Raw genomic sequence first — 19,324 nt, 5'->3', positions numbered from 1 at the left:
AAGCTGATACTCCTCTGCATCCTATGGAGAGGACTGATGAAGCAGTGATTTGTTTGCATTTCATTAAAGACACTGTATCAGGGGCAGTGATTCTCTTCATTTAAGACCTCATGCCAGGGGCAGTGACTATGACTAGAGGAGGCTGTGTCCTGTGTGAAGGACCCCATATTCACAGAAGCTGTAACTGTGGGGAAGAACCCATGCCAAAGAAGCTCATTAAAATTATGCCCTGAAGAGGCCATGTTCCGAGGGAGGAACCCTGTATCTGCGGAAGCTGAGACTGTGGGGAAGAACCCATGCCAGAGATATTCACTAAGAACTTCATCTCGTATGAGGGACCCTGTATCGGCAGAAGCCGCAGCTGCTGGGAAAAACCCACACCAAAGAAGTTCGTTAAGGACTGTGTCCCGTGGGAGGGACTCTGTATTAAAGTGGGGGAAGAATGCCAGGAGTCATCCTCATCCGAGAAGAGAGAATTGGCAAAGCCCATCTGTGAGAGACTGATCACACCCTCCATTCCCTACCCCCTCCAAGCCTTTGAGGGGTGAGGAGGTAGAGATATTGGGAGCAGTGAGCTGGGCCCGGGAAGAAAGGAGGGATGGGGGAGGGAGATCTTAAAGTGATGGTTGTAATTTTCTCAGTCATCCTGCTCTCTTTTTGCTTTCTGTTCTGTTCTGTTTCTTGTAGGTAGTAGAATAAACTTTTCTTACTTTCCTCTCTAAGTTGAGTAGTGGAGTCTATTTTGCTCAGAATCGTAACTGGAAGTGAGCCCTCCCTGCCCTTGTCTCAATCCACAACAACCTTGGTTATCTTTTTCCTTTCATTTTACTGGGACCTCTGCCTTCCTAAGGAGGGTGGGGGTGAATGGAGGGCACTGAGCGAGAGACTGTCGTGGTGCTTCATTACTGGCTGGGCAAAACCATGACACACATATACAAGGAGAATGTAATATGTTCCTGTGAATGGCCCTTTTATTGAACTTTATTCTGTTATTCCTGGATGTCTCAGACCTCCATCATCATCTTGAAAATGCTCTGTATTGATGTTGGAAAATCTGAAGCTGTAACCAAAGTGGAATTAGAAAGATCACACGTGTAAATCTACATAATCCTTCAGAGCTTTAAAATGATCTCCAGTAATAACACTTCACGTATTGTAAAATCTCTTGGACTATCAACAGGCCAGTGGAAAAAGCAGGTTGGCAGTAGGGCTAGACAGAAGCTTTCCAGCAAATAAAATGTTGATTTGTTTATTCTAAAAGGCTTTTTTTGAGGCCTATTTGGATCTAACGTTTGTCAATAACATAGATTATGAAATGACCTCACCTTTCCTTCAGTTACATTCTGAGATTTTCTACTGATTTCAGATTAATTTGGTGTCTAATAATTTGCAGTGACGTCTGAGCTTATTCTAAAATGAAATTACTCATATGTGGACAAACATGCTAACTTGCCATAACCCCTCATGATTTCATTCATCTATCCTGCAGAAACAAATAAGATTTATTGGCATCTCTTTCTCTACATAATGCTTGGAGTGGGAATTCTGTTGTATCACTATTGGGAAAAGATGCTGAAAATTATGTTAGACTTCACTTACTTGCCTATTATGTGCCAAGGAATGTTTAAGTTTCTAACTGTATCGGAACTTTTCAAAATTATATAAGAGATATTTAAAAGAAGAGGACTACTCAATCTTCAACTAATAATTAGACAGTATCAGCTGATTCTGCACAATTAGGCTGGAAGCACTTTCATTTCTTAAGTCAGTAGAACCTATCTACGACATTCCCCTTTTTTAAAAAAATAATAATTAATTAGCAAAACATAGATTCTAAAATGAAACATGCCAAGTGGTGTCTTATCACAATAAAATCTCATTCAACTGGTTGGCCAAGGTATTCTTACGGTTTCATGCTTTCGTAATAGCTGGCAAGCAAAAGGCAAGCTTGGCTACTTTGAAACTTCTGTATGGAGAGATTGTCATTCAATTAGAGAGAAACTCTGATGTAGTGCCTACTTTCCTACAGCACCTTTAAGATTTTCATGTAAGACAAAAGCAAGTGGTTTATATTTATCAGTCTTTGAAGACAAAATGCCAGAAAGGTGACAATGCTCCTACTGTTAAAATCTAATGCAACGTCATGTAATCTTCTTTACATGTACTTGGTCCCAGGGGCTTACAAGCATGAACATGAATGAATTGTCTCAACCCTTGACTCGTGGGGTAAATCTATCCAGAGACATTAGGCTGCTCAAATAAATCTGAAGGAGAAAAAGGTCTACCAGGTCATTGCAGAAGTTTAAAGCATGCTGGTACCATTCCCAGTATACTTAAGCCAAACCCAGAAATTACATAGATGTAATCTTATCTTTTCTATTTGCAAGTTCTTAATGTACTAAATTCGTTATCGAAACAATACTCTTTTAAAGCTTTTTCTTGTGAGCTTATCCCAGGTGCCTGATTGCAGTCATCAAACATGCTATACTAAGTATTTATATAAATATATCGTAAAATGATCAAATATGATGAGCTATTCTCTTTGTTCTTTTATGTTGATACACTTTTCACAAAATATTTAATATGCTTCTGAAAATGATGATGGCAGTGATAAAACTAGTTTGCAGTTTCATAGATAATTTATGGAAGTTATAAAAAATGAACCAAATTGTCATAACAACATGACAATGTGAACATTCATGTTTACATAGTGTCCACATACAATACAAATACTAAATATTAATATGAAATGAGAGTTTATAAAAATTGCAATAAACACAATGTAGAAGAAATAACAACTTGATACAATCTCTGCTTATATTGTAACCTGTAAACAGATTTTACTTTATGAATGGCTTTGACATTTTCTTTAATGTGTATTGTTTTACATCTTTAACCACAAATCTTGGTATATTTTTAATGTAAATTAGATTGTATCTATTATATTTGTCCTTTCAGATAAATAGTCCTTCTGATTCAAGAGGAGGGAAGAAAGTTCATAGACAGCATTTTAAAAGTACTTGGCACATTTTCATCCCAAGGGGTGCAAACAGCAAAAAACATCTAGATCATATTCTTCCTTTTCTGTTCTCTTAAGGTAGTGATTTGTTTCTTCAATAACTGTTGACTTGCAGCAAAGTCAGTCATTTGCCTAAATATAGGTAATTACTGCTGTTTTGAGATGTTCCTCTAGAGCAGTAGCTATGGCCAGACAGGACACAATAAGGTATCTTAAATGACACTTGAAACTTAATTTTAGGCAACCAGATCATACTCATATTGATACCCTGTAAGGCACGTCTTCTGAGACCAGCTTTTGCACAGGATCATTACCTCAAAGAGATGACAGAGGATGTAGTGTCTGTCTGCTGTTTCTTTGTTCTCTAGCATCTTCTCTGTGGTTCATTGATATCTGGAGAAACTGAATGAATCATGAGGTCTGTGCCTTTGTACCATGCTAATACCCTGAGAGTATTCCAGTTATAATTATAATATTTGAACTGTGTTGATTTCAGTAGTCTATTAATTACACTACTAGCAATTGAGAATGAGTCCCGAGGTTTTCATTTTCACAGCAATTCCAAAGCCTGCTTCTTGTACTACCTTGTACTACCAAGCAATGCCCTTAGGCACACTGAACTGTAGTTTTAGTAGCAAATTAGAGATGACACAGGCCATGGGCCACTGGATGTCTGTACAGTATGCCTCACTAAATTTAAAGTTTTGAGTCAAAATTCGAGCATTGTCCAGCACTAGATAACAGTTTACGGTTCCTCCTCAAAGGTTGGAGAGAAGCTAAATATCGTGTTCTTTCACAGCAGAATAATTCCTCTTGGACATCTCCATCTCTGTCTTTCTCTTTCCTTCTCTTCGTTGACTGTATAGGGACACCAGACACTTATAATTCTGAAGTTAGACACCCCAAACGAGTTTTTTAATTTACATCAGTTAAAAGCAGTCATTAATTACTTGATTTCCCCATTATATTGGTGAAATACTGTTATGTAAATACATTACTGATGTCTCATTAAGGGTTGGTTAAGTGTATAAAAGTGAAGATGTGAAGTACTCTTTAAGAGGTTAGGTATTTTTATTACTACCAAGAATGTGAATGTTGTAATTTTTGAAATGGAAATATTTCAGCCAGATGTTGCAACCCATGTCTTTTAAGGTGCATAGTGAACATTTTTTTTCATTGCTTGGTTGATAAATCATCTATCACAGCTGAGGGTATCATAAATATAAGTGCATTTTGTAATATTAAAACTTGAAATATTATTTGAATACCACTAACCTTCAAAAACATTGTAGAGGAACAAGCGACTGAATTCAGTTACATGACAAAAGATCCCCTGCTACTTAATTCCCTACTAGAAAATGAGACACTACAGAAATTTGATACGGCTTTCAGATTCCTTCGTTGTGTAGTGCCCAGTATGCTTCTCTCCAAGGACAAATCCTAAGTAATTTGTCTCAAAGGGATAGCATATAGTTCTTACTTTTGATAATGAATCTCTATGCCTTAATTTAATCTTCCTTTTATCCTAAGTGGTTATACTGGTTTCAGCTGGGAAAGAGTTAATTTTCTTCCTAGTAGCTGGTACAGTGCTGTATTTTCGATGTAGTGTGAGAGTAATGTTGATAACACGCTGATGTTTTAGTTGTTGCTAAATAGTGCTTATCCTGTGTCAAGGACTTTTCAGTCGGGAGGCAACATGGCCAGGACAGCTGATTCAAACCAGCCAAAGGGCTGTTTCATATCATAGTACCTCATGCCCATCATATAAACTGGGGGGAGCTGGCCAGCTCATTGTTTGAGGACTGTCTAGGCATCAGTCAACAGTTGGAGAATTGTATTGTGCATCATTTGTCTTTCTAGGGTCCTATTATCTCTTCTTGTATTTATTATCTTCTTTTTCCTTACAATTATTATGTTGTTGTTTTTGTTGATTGTTATTGTTATATTTTATTTTAGTTATTAAAGTATTCTTATCTTAACTTACAAGTTTAACATTTTTTTCATGACTCTCTTCCCCATGCCAGCAGGAGGGGCTAGGGAAAAGTGAGTGAGTGTCTGGGTGATGCTTGGTTAAAAACTAGACTTAAACCAAGGTGCTGGTGTTGCTCTTAACAGATTATTACTACCTTTACCATTCATCATATAAAATCCTCTTACTTATTTTTAGGGGAGTTTTATATACATTGTCTCTGTCACATGCTATTCACATCTATTTTAGAAAGCCTGGGCAAAAATGCACATGATTAGACTTCCTTCTAATTTACAGAGGCTTTCTGAAGGCTGGAAAACTTTCAGGTGTAAATCAAACTATCTGCCGCAGTCTTCTGCTTATTTCTGTCTTGGCAAGTATGAACAGATCCATGGTAATCAATTCAAAAGGTATTAGAGCCATTATTGGTTGTAATTATCATGATACTTGGGTCTACACTTGTGAAATAATTATTAAAGACATCACCAATGTGCAAAGGATTTGTTAATCATTGATTTTATATCAATAAACGTTTAACAGATTTTGTGGCTCTTAATATAAAGCTAAATGCCTATCTCTCTTATAGAAACATTAAAAAATAGTAATGTATTTTTTTAAAAAAATAATGTTACCATAGAGGCTAATCGGGAGTAAAAAATTAAGTTAAATATAACATCATCCTTCTTAGCATTCCAGGATTCAAAATCAGAGCTGACTTGTTTGAAAGATGTCAGTATTATATGTTGAAATAGCTTGCTGCCAAATAAAATATATGCATCAGTATTTACAGTAGGAGATTAAGAGACCTTGTAGTCTCCCTTTTATTAATGCTACATGTGTACTTAATTCTTTTTTTTTGTAGCTGTGACTCTTAACATCTGAAACTGAGCATATAGTAGTCTCTATTCCTTCTTGTTGTCTCACCATGGGGTTAGGGAAAGATAGCAGCAATGGAAGCACAAAGTATTTTGCCATATTCTTTCCTTCTGTAGCACCAGGAGGCATTGTTTTAGATACCGCTGTAAGGGCTTTTGCTCTTGGATGACTTGTTTGTCTGCATCAAGCAGTTTCTGTTAAATATTGAATGCTAAGCAGTACATATATCCATTTCTTCTTCCCTTCTGCCTCCTTCATACACTATTTTGTTCAATATACTGCGAATGCTATGTTTGGCCTAAAACTGATGTGTCCATTGATCTTCAGTGATGATGAATGGAATGATGGTGATGAATGGGCATCCTACAGAGATTAAAATCATTACCACTGTGGAAGATCAAACCTACACATGTCAGGGAACCGAGGTCTTTTAACACCTGTCTTCTACACAGTCTTGACATGCAGTGCTACCTGCCTTGAGCAGTGGGTCACAGTCTTTTATTAGTTAACTCCTCTTCCACCCTTTTGATCATTTTGACCTATTATATGCCTAGTTAAAACTGGTTTCCTGCAGTTCCTGTAGCAGAGATCAAATGGTGCATTTCATATCATATGTGCCTATGAGGATCATCTCCAGCAGCAGAAGTCCTGAAGCCAAACAAGCTGATGTGTTCTGGTGGATGGCCAAAGAGGTATACCTTTGTGAGGATACTGGGTAACTTGTACTTGCAAGATACAAAATGCCTTTAATCAGGCTTTCATTTGTCCATTTCTACCAAAAGGAATGTGAGGCATAGACTCACAGTTTTGATGTCACTGATTCAAGAGAGTGAATCTAAGAGTTAGGTTAAAAAGCCTTGTGAGTAAGAGATAATGGCAAGTAATGAGTTCCTGAAAACCTGTGGCTTGCCAGCAGAGAAAAACGGGCTTTTCAGCACTGGGTGAAGAAATCCAGCTCTGAGGAAGAAACAGCAGTAGTGATATTGCTGTCTTGTAACTATTTTTAATTAAAATTCTAAACACAGATGGAAAATTAAAAAATAAAAAGCAAGAAACATCTCCAACCCAAGGTGCCTAAACAAAGTCAATCCTTATTTCATATCATCTGAGAGGATGATATTTTTAGTTTCTTAACATCTCTCAGTGTATCTTTTGCTATTGTCCTTTTTTTTATTTTTTGTCTTTTTTTTTTCTTTTTCTCACTCATTTCCAAATGGTAATGATTGTTATTGTTCCAGTTATCTTTATTCCTTTCCTAATTATTGTCTTGAAAAAAGCAACAAGATGTGGGTGATAAGTAACATGGCTTAAACTGATGATGAGCAGAGTATCATGGGAGAAAAATGATCCTGCATGTATGAGCTACTTCAGTAGGAAAACACTGTCAAAATGGAGAATAGGAGACAAGTGTAAGTCAAAATTGTACAAAATATGTGAATCTAAATGACTGCACATACATATCAAACTAATGAAACTATAGCTCCCATGGGAAGTGAGAGAAATCCTTGCACAGAGACTTGGTCCTTCCAACCACCTCTGAAATAATATCCAATTTCTTGGTTAATGAAATGTTGTAGCTTATCAATTTTGCCTCTATGTATGTATATATACAATAATGCAACATATATGTATGTGTATATGCGTGTGTCTTTATACATACATGTGTTCAAAAATCGTAGAACTATAGAATGGTAAGGGTTGGAAGGGACCTTTAGAGATCATCTAGTCCAACCCCTCTGCAGAAGCAGGTCCACCTAGATCAGGTTACACAGGAACATGTCCAGGCGGGTCTTGAAGACCTCCAAGAAAGGAGACTACACACTCTCCCTGGGCAGCCTGTGCCAGGGCTCCCTCACTCTAACAGTGAAAAAGTTTTTCCTTATTTTTAAATGGAACTTTTTGTGTTCCAGCTTCCTCCCATTACCCCTTGTCCTGTCACTAGATACAACAGAAAAAAGGGATGCTCCAACCTCCTAATATCCACGATTTAGAGGTTTGTAAATACTAATGGGATACCCCTTCAGTCATCTCTTCTCTGTACTAAACAGCCCCAGTTGCTGCAGTCTTTCCTCAAAAGGAAGATGCTCTAATACCCTGATTATCTTAGTGGCTCTGTGCTGGACCCTCTTCATAAGTTCTTTGTCCCTCTTGAGCTGGGGAACCCAGAACTGAACATAGTACTCCAGATGAGGCCTCACCAGGGCAGAATAGAGGGGCAGCAGAACCTCCCCTGACATGCTGGCCATACTGTTCTTGATGCATCCCAGAATGCCACTGGCCTTCTTGGCCATGGTGGTCGAGAACCACTTATGTTTCTGGATTGGGCTCTAGAAAGTGTTTTTTTTCTTCACCATCTAATGTAATACATATATAGCCATCCTTTCTCCTGAGTGAAACAAATTGCATAAATCAGAAAAGATCTGTGTAATGTTAATGCAGTAGTTTGATAACTAATTATTTGTTTGATAAGAGAGGCAAAAGGGTGAAACTAGGATTCTTTTTCATGTAGGAATATCCCTTTCCCCTCTCCCTATCATGCTGAATTCAGCTCAGCTGCTGAGAGGGAAGATATATTTCAAATTATTTGTCCTAAAAGTTCTTTTAGTGTGCCTTTCTCTAGTCATTCCACATTTATGTGAGTAGTGGTAAATAAAAATAATTCACGGTGTTAGAAATAAAGCGTGGCTTACCGAAACTAATCAGAAGATAAGGCTAAGGATAGAAAGATTTAAATGAGATGATATCTTTATCATATCTTCTTAATAAGTAATCTGGAAATCTAAATAGCTATTCATTTGTTATTATGTACCATGGAAAACGGCAGCAGTATTACAGTGTATGGATTGCTAGTTGTAAGTGCGCTGAAGCAGGGGAAGAAAATCCAGATAATCTGTTTAACCTGAGAGTGTCTTCAAAACTAAAACACAAAACATTTTCTTTAAAAAATAGAAAAAGGAAAGAAATTTTGGGAAAAAAAAAAACCCTAACTGAATTTAAATAGCTAAAAAAATTACCTATTAAAATAGCTAACAGTTGATTGACTCACTAGATTGAAAAAAAACCCTACCTTTTTAAAAAAATTAATCAATAGAAATTGGAGGAAAATTACAAGTATTATAAAAACAATTCAACATGATAGTCAAAGCACTTTGCCTAGTCAAAGTAGATATCCAAATGGACAGCACGTTATTTAAAAGTACCAATACATAAATGTCACGATGTGATAAAATGGTGAGGACAAAAATACCAGTTCTGTGTAATATTTCTGTTGAAGAAAGTGACAGAAACCCATTTGTGCATGTTTGCAATTGTATTGGATTGCACCATGCAAAGCAAAAGAAACATCCATGCCTAAGGAAGATAATTATATTAGACATTATGTTTGAGTACATCACATAGGCAAACAGTGAAGCGGTGGGAGTAACACAGTTGGAGAACACCTACAAGGAAAGAGGTTTAGCAACAGTGATACTGTTTGGTTACAAAACAGAATAAGGAAAGGGAAAATGATGAAGCAAGCTTAAATGACTTGGTACTACTGCTCTGGTAACTAGCATCTTCCTGTATATAGTTCCTGGAAGAAAAAATACTAACATTTGCAGTTAACACTGGGACTAAATGAGTGACATTGCGGAGAATAACTATAGGAAAAATCTGCCTTTTTACAGAGCAGAAATATTTTTTGCATCCATGACGCTGGCAGGATATGGACAACATCTGTTATACAGAGTGGGTGAAGGAAACATTGAATGCAAAAACAATAGAAACCATCAAAAGGCAGATTCTGTCAGCAAACCGATATTGACTCTTTATACTAGGATCCATAGAAAAGCATTGTGATCTGGCAAAATATCAGAAATTATTTTTTTAATTGAGGCATGTAGTATATTGGAGGATGATGCAGACTCAAGACTCCTCTGTATATACAAACGATTCTTTATGTGACAATGTCTTCCAAAGTTTGAGAGAAGGAAGCTCACAATCATCTAATGGAAGAGGGAATGACTGGAGGAACACAGGAAATCCAATAGAAGATAAAAGTCCAAACATGAACCAATCCTTGGAAAACCAAAACAAAACCCAGCAACCTGTCCACTTTGACACCCACAAAGGAAATTTATTTACTATTTATGAAGAATTTGTTTAAAAAGCCAGCAATTTAGCTGTTTTCATCACTCCTTTAAGAAGTTAGTGCTTTTACCACAAAATATATACCTTAAATACAAATTATGAAATGCATTAAATTCATACAACTGTTATTTGACTCAAATAATCATCCCATCATCAAAGAATTACATGGCAAAAAAATCAAAGGAAATTATGAGTTGGGATCAGATATATAAACTTAGGCATAGTTAAATTATAAAAAAAATGTCATAGGATGTTACTGTTTCCAAATATTTAGATGGGTTCATATTCCTGGAAGAAAAATTCATCAAGGATTCAAGCACAAAGTTACCATCAATGGCTCAATAAGACTGGATGTTGGGAGCTGGGAAGTGTTACAATCTACTTGAGCTGTTCTTGTATTGTTCTCTAGGTATCTGCCCTTGTACACTGTTGGAGATGGGAAATAGACCATTAATCTGACCTAGTTTGGTCAAATTTGTGTGTACAGGTAAAGAGTATTGGTTCCAAGTAGAAAATTATTCTTTAAATTAAAAAATTAATCTCATTGTCATTGAAAGTCAAAAATTTCATCGAATTTCATCTATACATATGGTAGAACAGGAAGATTGTAACACATCACAGAATCTTATAAATCAATCCACACAACACTCCAGCTTCAGCACCACCATGACTTCTGTATGTGATCTTAAAACCACAGAGAAATACAAGTTGAAAATTAACAGAAATTACAGTAGACATTTTTTTCGTGTAACTTCACGTAAAGAAAGTACGTACATCAAAATTGCTTGGAGAAATTATGGTACATGCTACTACAAACAAGATTTTGAGCTACTTTTGTAGAAATAAGAACCTAAGAACCATGCAAAGAAGTTTTCAAAAGACCTGCTAAGACTGGTCTGTCTGTTAGAGGTGGAATATCATTGCTTTTTATTTTGGACACAAATGTTTTAAAATAAAAAAACAAAGTTGAAAGAGTAGTGCTGAAGAAAAATAGACTTCAAGAGAAAATCATGGGAACCTACAGTCAGTTTTGTTCACTCTCCATTGCTCCAAGTACAACAGAAAAAAAAAAAAAAGGATAAATATTCAAGGAGACAATAGCTAAGGAAACTGAAGACAGTCAAAATACTTACTTCTGTAAAGCATCGAATCATACTTCTTTAAAGCAATGCTTCTGCTGGGTGCAAACTGAGAAGCAGAGAGGTTATATCAGTATTACCTGCAGAGTAAGTCTCTTCCCACGTGCAGTTGCTAAGCACAGCTGCTGTTCTGGATAGGTGAAAGAAGACCAAAATCATTCTAAGGTAGTATCTGCTGACATTTTTCATGGAACTTTCTGATAGATCAAAATGAAGTTTCAATAGTAAATGTCCTAGTAGTTGAACACACAACTGAATGAGTTATACAAAACATGGATGGCAAGTGCACACCTCTTTGACTAAAGCTGCTAGAGAATCAGACCACAAAACAGCATCAAATGTTCCAGGTAATAGGAATTAGGGAGAAAGTTACCACACAATGGTGTTTTCCATTCTCCTTTGAGGAAATTCTGGTATTCGTCTTCTCTGCTGCTTTTTTTTAAATACACCATGCCTCACTTTTTTAAAAGATTAAATGAAAAACCCAAGAATGCAAAAACAGTATACTGTGCAACAGTGCATCTTGAAGGAGTAAATAATCTACCCTGTTTGCCCATTTTTGTCAGAATTTGGAAGCCAGACTCTTTTCTCAAGAGGTCTATATGAATTCCTTCATCATTCTAAGGCTTTCTCATTTCCTTCCCTCACCACTTCAGACCACTCTAGTCCTGGCTTTAGGTAGTCCAAAACTGACGCTTTTCATCTAGAGCACGGTGCAATTCCATATAAAAAATGTGATTTTAGCTATTACATATGTTACTATTTTAAAGGTTTACCTCTTAATATGAAGAGATATAAATCCAAAACTGCAAAGGGCATATTTTAGAAAGGCAATAATTTAGTTAGGGTGAGGTAAGGAAGTGAGGTGCAAAAGTTTTATATAAGAGAAGACACAAAATACAAAGGATTGAACTTCTCTAGTATTGAATTTGAAATTAACAGTAATGGCTGTGTATTTTCAGATGAATTGTTCATAATTCACATTGGTGAATATTGCATGATTCCTGAAGAGTTAATAACAGATAATGGATTGGAAGTAATTTATTTCAGAAAGTCTTCTAGATGTATCAATTCAAGCTGCCGTATCAAATTCATACTATTTAGAGTTTATCTATCTATCTTTAAAAGTCTGTGAAGATAACAAAACTCTTCATATTTAAAAACCATATAAGATTCAAAAGATTGTTAATTCTTAGCAGGGTTACAAGCAAAGTTAATTGAGAAACTAAAACACTGAAAACCAGGAAAAAAAAAAGGAACTGAAAGAAAGAAAGAAAGAAAGAAAGAAAGAAAGAAAGAAAGAAAGAAAGAAAGATGCTTTAGCCATTCTTTTGGCTGCCTTAAGCTAGAATATCATGATGCTTCTTTGAGTGCTCCATTAGTTTCGTCATCAGGAGTGAACTTTATGGAAGAAAGAATAAAATCTTCAGTGACAAATACCTAACAAGCTTCTGGAGCCAAATAGCTGTGCCTGCCAGGGAACTAGAACAGAAGGGGGAAAAAAAAAAAAAAAAAGGGAAAAAAAAGAAACTAAAAAAAAAAGGAAGAAATGACAAACAGGGAGCAGGGTTATTCACATTGTAAAGGGAAGAGAACGTGAGACTGGAAACCGGAAGTGAGTGGCAGCCTGCCAAGGCAACAGTTACACCATCTGCAACAGGGTCAGAAGTCAGAGCCATCCTTGAAAGTAAGCCCCATGGAAGATATCTAAACAGAACCAAGGAGGGCACTCTTTCTGCTTTGCAAGGATATCCAATATGTTGCTGACAGTCTTCCTGCCAGGGCTGTGAGCAGGCATGGCAAGTGATGGGGATGCCATGTGGTGGTGGAGCAGCTGCCCCCATTTCCCCTCATGGGACACTGAACACGTGCCCCCTGCGGACAGGCTGGCCAGTCTGTGGTCCCATAGCATCCACTGCTCTGAGATAAAACTGCTTCAATACTGGTCTGAGAATAGATGAAAAAGGCTCCCGTATATGAAAGGGCCTTCTGGCAAGCACAGTGTAACATTGGAGGCAACCAGGCTACAAAAGATGTTATCTAGAAGTCAAGAAGTGTCTGTAGCTTCAGGGAACACCCTGAACCGGTGGCAGCCATGGACAGGTGTGCCACACGTGGATCTTGGCCTTCTCTGTTCATAGATGTGGCAGAGCGAGGTTTGAGGATTCTGATTCTGAAATATTGACAGGTTTTCCTTGAATTGTTTTTTTCTTTCACCCATCTCCCCCCAATAAAAAACAGGAAAAGTTTTAGAATCCAAGCCACATTGGCCTCTGGTACATGAATTGTATCAAACGACCCCACAAGCAAAAAGATTCTGGCCTCATCAGAACTTCGGTTTGCTGTGTCTGGAAGCCAGACCTTTGGAAATATATTGCTTTATTTATTCATTTTTTTTCTCCCTTTTTGCTTTTTCCTCCCCTCTCCTCCATTTTTCTCTTTTTTTCTTTAAGTGCATAATATTCTGTCTTTTCCAATACAGTTATGAGGTACACAAAGAGGGGTCTTGAAACATTTCTGTTCTAATAATCTTCTTCCAGAGAAAAAGAACAGGGCAAAAGGCTAGTAAGAAATTTATTGTCTAGCATGCAGTGCGTAATTACCATAACTTACAGAAAAAAAAAAAAATCCACATGTTGGTGTGCTTGATTTAATGCCATCAGAAGTGTAAGGTTACATGAAATAAATGGCTAATTGGGTTAATTTAATAGCAGGTTAAATCTTTCTTTTATTTTGTGCTAAAGGAATGTTAAAATGGTGCAGTTTTCAAGTGGTCTTGGAAAAGTAAAGTAGAATTTCTTGATAAAAAAAATATATAGTGTTCCTACTGCTAGGTTTATGGTGGGAGTTACTGGCATTCTTCCAGTTCACTGCATGAAAATCTAAGCTGCCTGTATAAGAACAGAATTTAATGTTGGGTCTTAAGGTTTTGGTTGGCATGTTGCCAAAGATGTTATGTATTTAGCTGGGAAAATTGCCTAGAAGTTAATTGAGAGGAAAACACTAATATACATCCTCCAACACCTTAAAAAATGCTATGGATATGCATAAGTTTCTGATCCTTTATAAGAGATGAGTGTTTGCAGTAAAGAATGGGGTTAAAATTGGTCTGAAAATTGACTAGATTGAATTTTTCAAGCCCTTCACTGTGTTCACAAGTAATATTATTCTTTCCCCGCTTTTTGTCATCTTCCTGCTTGCACCATCTTTAGACAAACCAGCAACGGGTCATGATATGACCACAGTCTTTTTGGAGTGGGCAGAACGGGGGTATAACAGCTTTGTGCCATCTTTCAGTACCAGGTGAGAGTAATTCTCCCCCTCTCCCTTCAAATTCCCCTGCTTGTGACAGCCCCAAAGCCCTCTGCTTGTCTTAATACCCCCACCATCCAGTAAATCCTAGAAGCTCTAATTACAGAGTGGGCATTGACACTTAAACCGCTTAAGAGCCGCAGATTATTTTTTCAGGCTACACAACTTGCCACACTGCACACTAGCACCTAGCAGAGTATCTCAGGACCACCACATGCCTGGAAAAGCCCCACTGCATTGGGCAATGAGATCTCAGTAATTTGTCAATTTTTCCTATTGCCAGAAAAAATAAGGTTTTTTTTCTTCTCAGTGTGCAAAACGATGTCTTCAAACAGTTCTTAAGCCACTCTGTGGCAGCAGACCTTAAAAAGGTTAATGTTCACATCTGTAAGTAGGCTCCAGATCAGACAATAGGCTACCTTTCGGAGCAAGAAGGCTGGGAGGCAAGAAGTACAGGAAAACAAAATTAGGAGCTATGCTGAAAGCAAATGAGGAAAAGGCTTTCTTCCAATTGTGACCAGCTGTCTTCTTTTGTACACCCACTGGATGCTCCTGATGCACTGAGCTAGAAGAGACATGAGCAAAGTAGAAACAATGACATTTCGCTACTGTATGAATTCCCTCTCCTTTCACTTAATCCTGTTCTTATTGAGGCCTTGTGCTGAAAGCTGATAATTTTGATGGCCCCTGAATAAAGCCAGTAGCTTGAATTCCTGCCATCAGCCCCTTTATAATGAATAGGGCTAATGAATGCTAGTAAGTGGTAGGAATCTGTGACCAGCTGCATCAAGGCAGGTAATACAGCTCAGATTTAATTGGGAGCAGGTATTGGAAGGCTGTATTACTTTAATTGGTGAGGGGGTTTTCTAAATGGAAAGGACAAAGTATAATGGACAAATTGTGCTGTACAATAGCACTTAAGCTGGGATTGTATGCATTCGTTAATCTGTTGAGGAATGAGGCAATTCTAAACAATTTTCTCAGTGAAACCAACTCCAGAAAGCTTGTCCCTTTTGTTCTCCCTTGGGAAAATGCAAGATTGAAACAGAAAATACCTTTACCAAGGCAATCATTTGCCACGTGTGGAAAGCGGATACAGCTGTAAACTATGAAAGAGGGATCTTTGTAGTACAATAAAGGATGGAAAAAGAGATAAAGCTGGGGATAAGAGTGGGCCTGTCACTGCATCCAAAGGAGGAATAAAGTGATGACATTTACAGTGACAGATGAGACTGTAAAGAGAACTCAGGACAATTTAGAGAAGGAAATTTGATATTTAAAAGAAAGGGCTCTGATAATTAAAAGTAGCATTACATTAAACTGTTACGCATGTCATTAGTGACAGAAGGGAACTGGTGCCTTTTGAAAAGTTAATGATTCGCACAGACCTGCTCTTGAAACTTTGTATGTAGTAAAGTTCACTTGAACACAGCATACTGTATGCAACACGGCATAAATTTTCTCAGTGTTTCATAGTGGGAAATAAGAAAGTTATATGATAATATGGAAGGTGTACTGTAAATACCATATGCCAATGTGTGTACAGTGTGGGTGTGTATGTGTAGAATCGTTGTACGCTGGAGGTCCAAGGTAGAGTTGAAAACTCAGCATATATAAACATTGTCAAAAATGCTCATTCTGTGGAATCCTTGGAAAAGGCAGAGTGTCTTTTTCTCAAGGCACAGGTTCACACATTTTATTTTTGCCTTGTTTGTATTTAGCTAGATCTGTTCAACCTAGTGTGCCTATGGCAACAGAAGATAGCTTAAAGAGTAACCTCTAAAGGTAGAGTGTATTTAAAGTGAAACAACACAGCACATACAGCCAATTTATGTGACTACTCCAGCTGTAATGGGATAAGAAAGCATTTGTAACTGAGTTCTTCTAGCAGGGCTTTTGCTCCACTATACTTCATTACAGGTGGGAAAATGAGAAGGATTGTATGTCCTTCAGAGTTCATGTAGGCCGGGCAGTGGGAGGAGAAAAACAAAACGAAGCTGAAAGTGAGTGTTGAATGGGCTTTCCCAGGATCCCCAGGTGGGTTTCATGTATTGTCTAACGCTGAAAATGAGACAGATTCAGCTTTCTATACTGGTTGTAACGGCTGAATTACCTTACACTTACTATTGTTCATGACTAAAAGTCAATACACAAAGCTGCAGTTGATTTCTGAAATTCTTTGTCAGTAAGAACTATTTTGTGTTCCTCAACATTCTTTTCCATTTTTAAAGATAAAGGTAGAATTTGGTATCAGGCTCACAAATTATTTACATATATGCATAAGGTAAACTCTAAATTGAAACTGACATGCAAGAGTAGTATTATTAAATTCTAAAAAGGGACATGAAATTAATACTGGTCCACTTGTGTGAAGAAGGATCAAATGTGTTTCTGCAGAAATCTGCAGTTAGCACTCTGTGAACTGTAACAAAGTTTGTCTGAAACTAGGTGAAATAATCTATGGCAGGAAAACAAAATGACACACAGGACTACCTATGTGATGAGCTATCATTTCCTTAGCTCTCTAAATAAGATGTTTACAGTGACAGACTCAGAGAATACAGCTGGAAAATTACTTAGATTTAAAAATAAAAAATTATTTATAGAATCTGAGCAGACTCCTTTGAAATCCTAAAAAGATGTACTATCAATCACTAAAAGTATCCTAAGATCAATTTTATGCAATAATCATGTTTATTTGATATTGAGAAAATAAGACAGCTTAATATCACTTTGTCTCCTGTTGTATAACATGAGTTAACCCTGTAGGGCATCTCTATCTCTAATCATATGACATTAAGAAGCATCCAGGGATTCGCACCTCACAGAGGAAAATGGAATTTCTTTCAAAAACATCTATCTTCCTGATCTTTACAAATAAACAACAGAGTCAGAAAGTGCAGTGACTTTAGTAGGTTGCTTGAATGTTTTTAAGGAAGACAGGACCACAAATTCCATGAAACTACTAATAATCCACTCTCTCTGAGATTCAGAAAAATATCTAAATACAAAGAAAAAAGAAATCTTTTTTGTCTTTATTCTGAAAAGAAAAAGCCCAATTTCATTAAAGTTTGGATAGCTTGCTTTCTCTATCTGTATGTATATGCATATATGTATTTATGTACGTGTTTGAAAGAGAGAAAAAAAAATGTTTTGAAATGTGATGAGCTTTGAAGCTACTTCTGAAAATAGTAGCCCTGTCACAGAGCTTCATTATCTTTATCTGCTTGCTACTGCCATTAACTTATTATTCAGACTAGATCCTTGCATTCCCTGCCTGACCTAAAGGAACCTTAAGGAAAACAAAACCCAACAGTTAATTTACAAATTGAGAAAGGTCAGAGATCAGTATGCCTTGGCACTGAAGTCTTTTAGAAGACAAGCATGTGTTGTGTCTTACAGTTCCTAGTTAATGTGCATGAATTGCGACTCTGAAAAGCCAATTCTGTGGTCTTTGGAGTTAGAGTCCTCCCTGGCACCTAGTCTTCACAGCAAAGCTCCGTGCTGACTCTGACATGCAACAAAGCCACCATATAGTTTCAGTCTTCAAGCAGCTGCTTTATGGTAGTGGTAGCTGGTATTGCTCATATATGTTAGATGAGGTTGGAAGAGAGGAACTGGCACTGATTGGTTACCTGTTCTCTCACAAGATCCCAAAACAGATGTTGCCACATTGTTCTGTGGCACCTGAACATCAATAGACTTCTTCTGTTACTGAAACACCTATAGTCTCTGCAAGTTGGCAAACAGGGTTGCTTACTTATGCTTTCTTCTCAAAGAAAAAATCTTTTGTTTTGTTAAGTATATTGAATATCTTTCTGAAATAATATTGCTCATGAAAACTACAAGACTGTCTGTGGGATTCTATGTAGGTGGGACTGAGGAAGCACTGCCAGTGTTAGCAACATCTAGTCTGTAAGTTGGAAGACCACAGCCCACCACGTGTGCAGCTTAATATCTTTTGTATCTTGTGCCACTGTTTTTAGAAAACTGATAGTTTTGACCTCCTCTTTTTGACAGCTAGTCCTTAAAGGTCAGACTGTTGTCTGCCCCTTCCACTAGTCAGCATGACTAAGTGACTGAGTAACTTCTGAGTGCTTGTTTAGCTGTAACTTCTGCAGCAGCCTAGATGCAATTCTCATAATGTCTGGGTTGCACAGGGAAAGAGCCATGGAAAAATGATAATCTGTGCCCTCACCAAGATACTATCATCTCTGCTGAGTGATCCAAGGTTTGTCCCTGCTTTGGCTCCCAGAGCCATGGTCCTCCAGGTGATCTTCCCAAGGAAATACTACACAGCCCTATACCTAGGGCAGAAGTGTTTGCTAATGATCCAGTTTATTTCAACTGACTCTTTATAAAGAAATTACAGAAAGTTTCATGTGGTAAAAGTTGTAGGAAAGAGGATAAATAAAATCTGATAAACAAATGGAAAAGGAATATATTGAATGTCAATCAGCTTCTGGAATTTACATCCAGAATTTTCCTCGTTGCTACAGATCATTTTGCATCAAGAAAATCTTAGATGGGTAGATACTATTTCTACTTCTACATTATAAGATTAAAACAAAGGGAAGTTCACGAGGTAATATACTTTAGTTTATTCCTGTCTCTTCTTATTTTCTTCTAAGTGGCAGAGGTAAGCTTCCACAACTTAATCTACTTACTTCCCTCCTGGTTTTATACTTTCAAAATATAAGATAAAATAAAGTACCTTCAGCTTCCTAGGGTAGTTTTGGAGGAGAAGAAAGAAAGAGATAATATCTTTGCTATCATAGAAATTATCTTCCTCTGTCTATGCAGATGTCTTAAGATCATTTCATTAGATCTAGTGTAAGCATGAAAACTCCTGAAAATGTTATATTTTGTGCAATTGAA

This window comes from Colius striatus, chromosome 1 (genome assembly GCF_028858725.1).
Source record: "Colius striatus isolate bColStr4 chromosome 1, bColStr4.1.hap1, whole genome shotgun sequence".
Taxonomy (NCBI): Eukaryota; Metazoa; Chordata; class Aves; order Coliiformes; family Coliidae; genus Colius; species Colius striatus.
The sequence above is the reverse complement of the archived record's forward strand: the minus strand, read 5'-3'. Positions refer to the sequence as shown.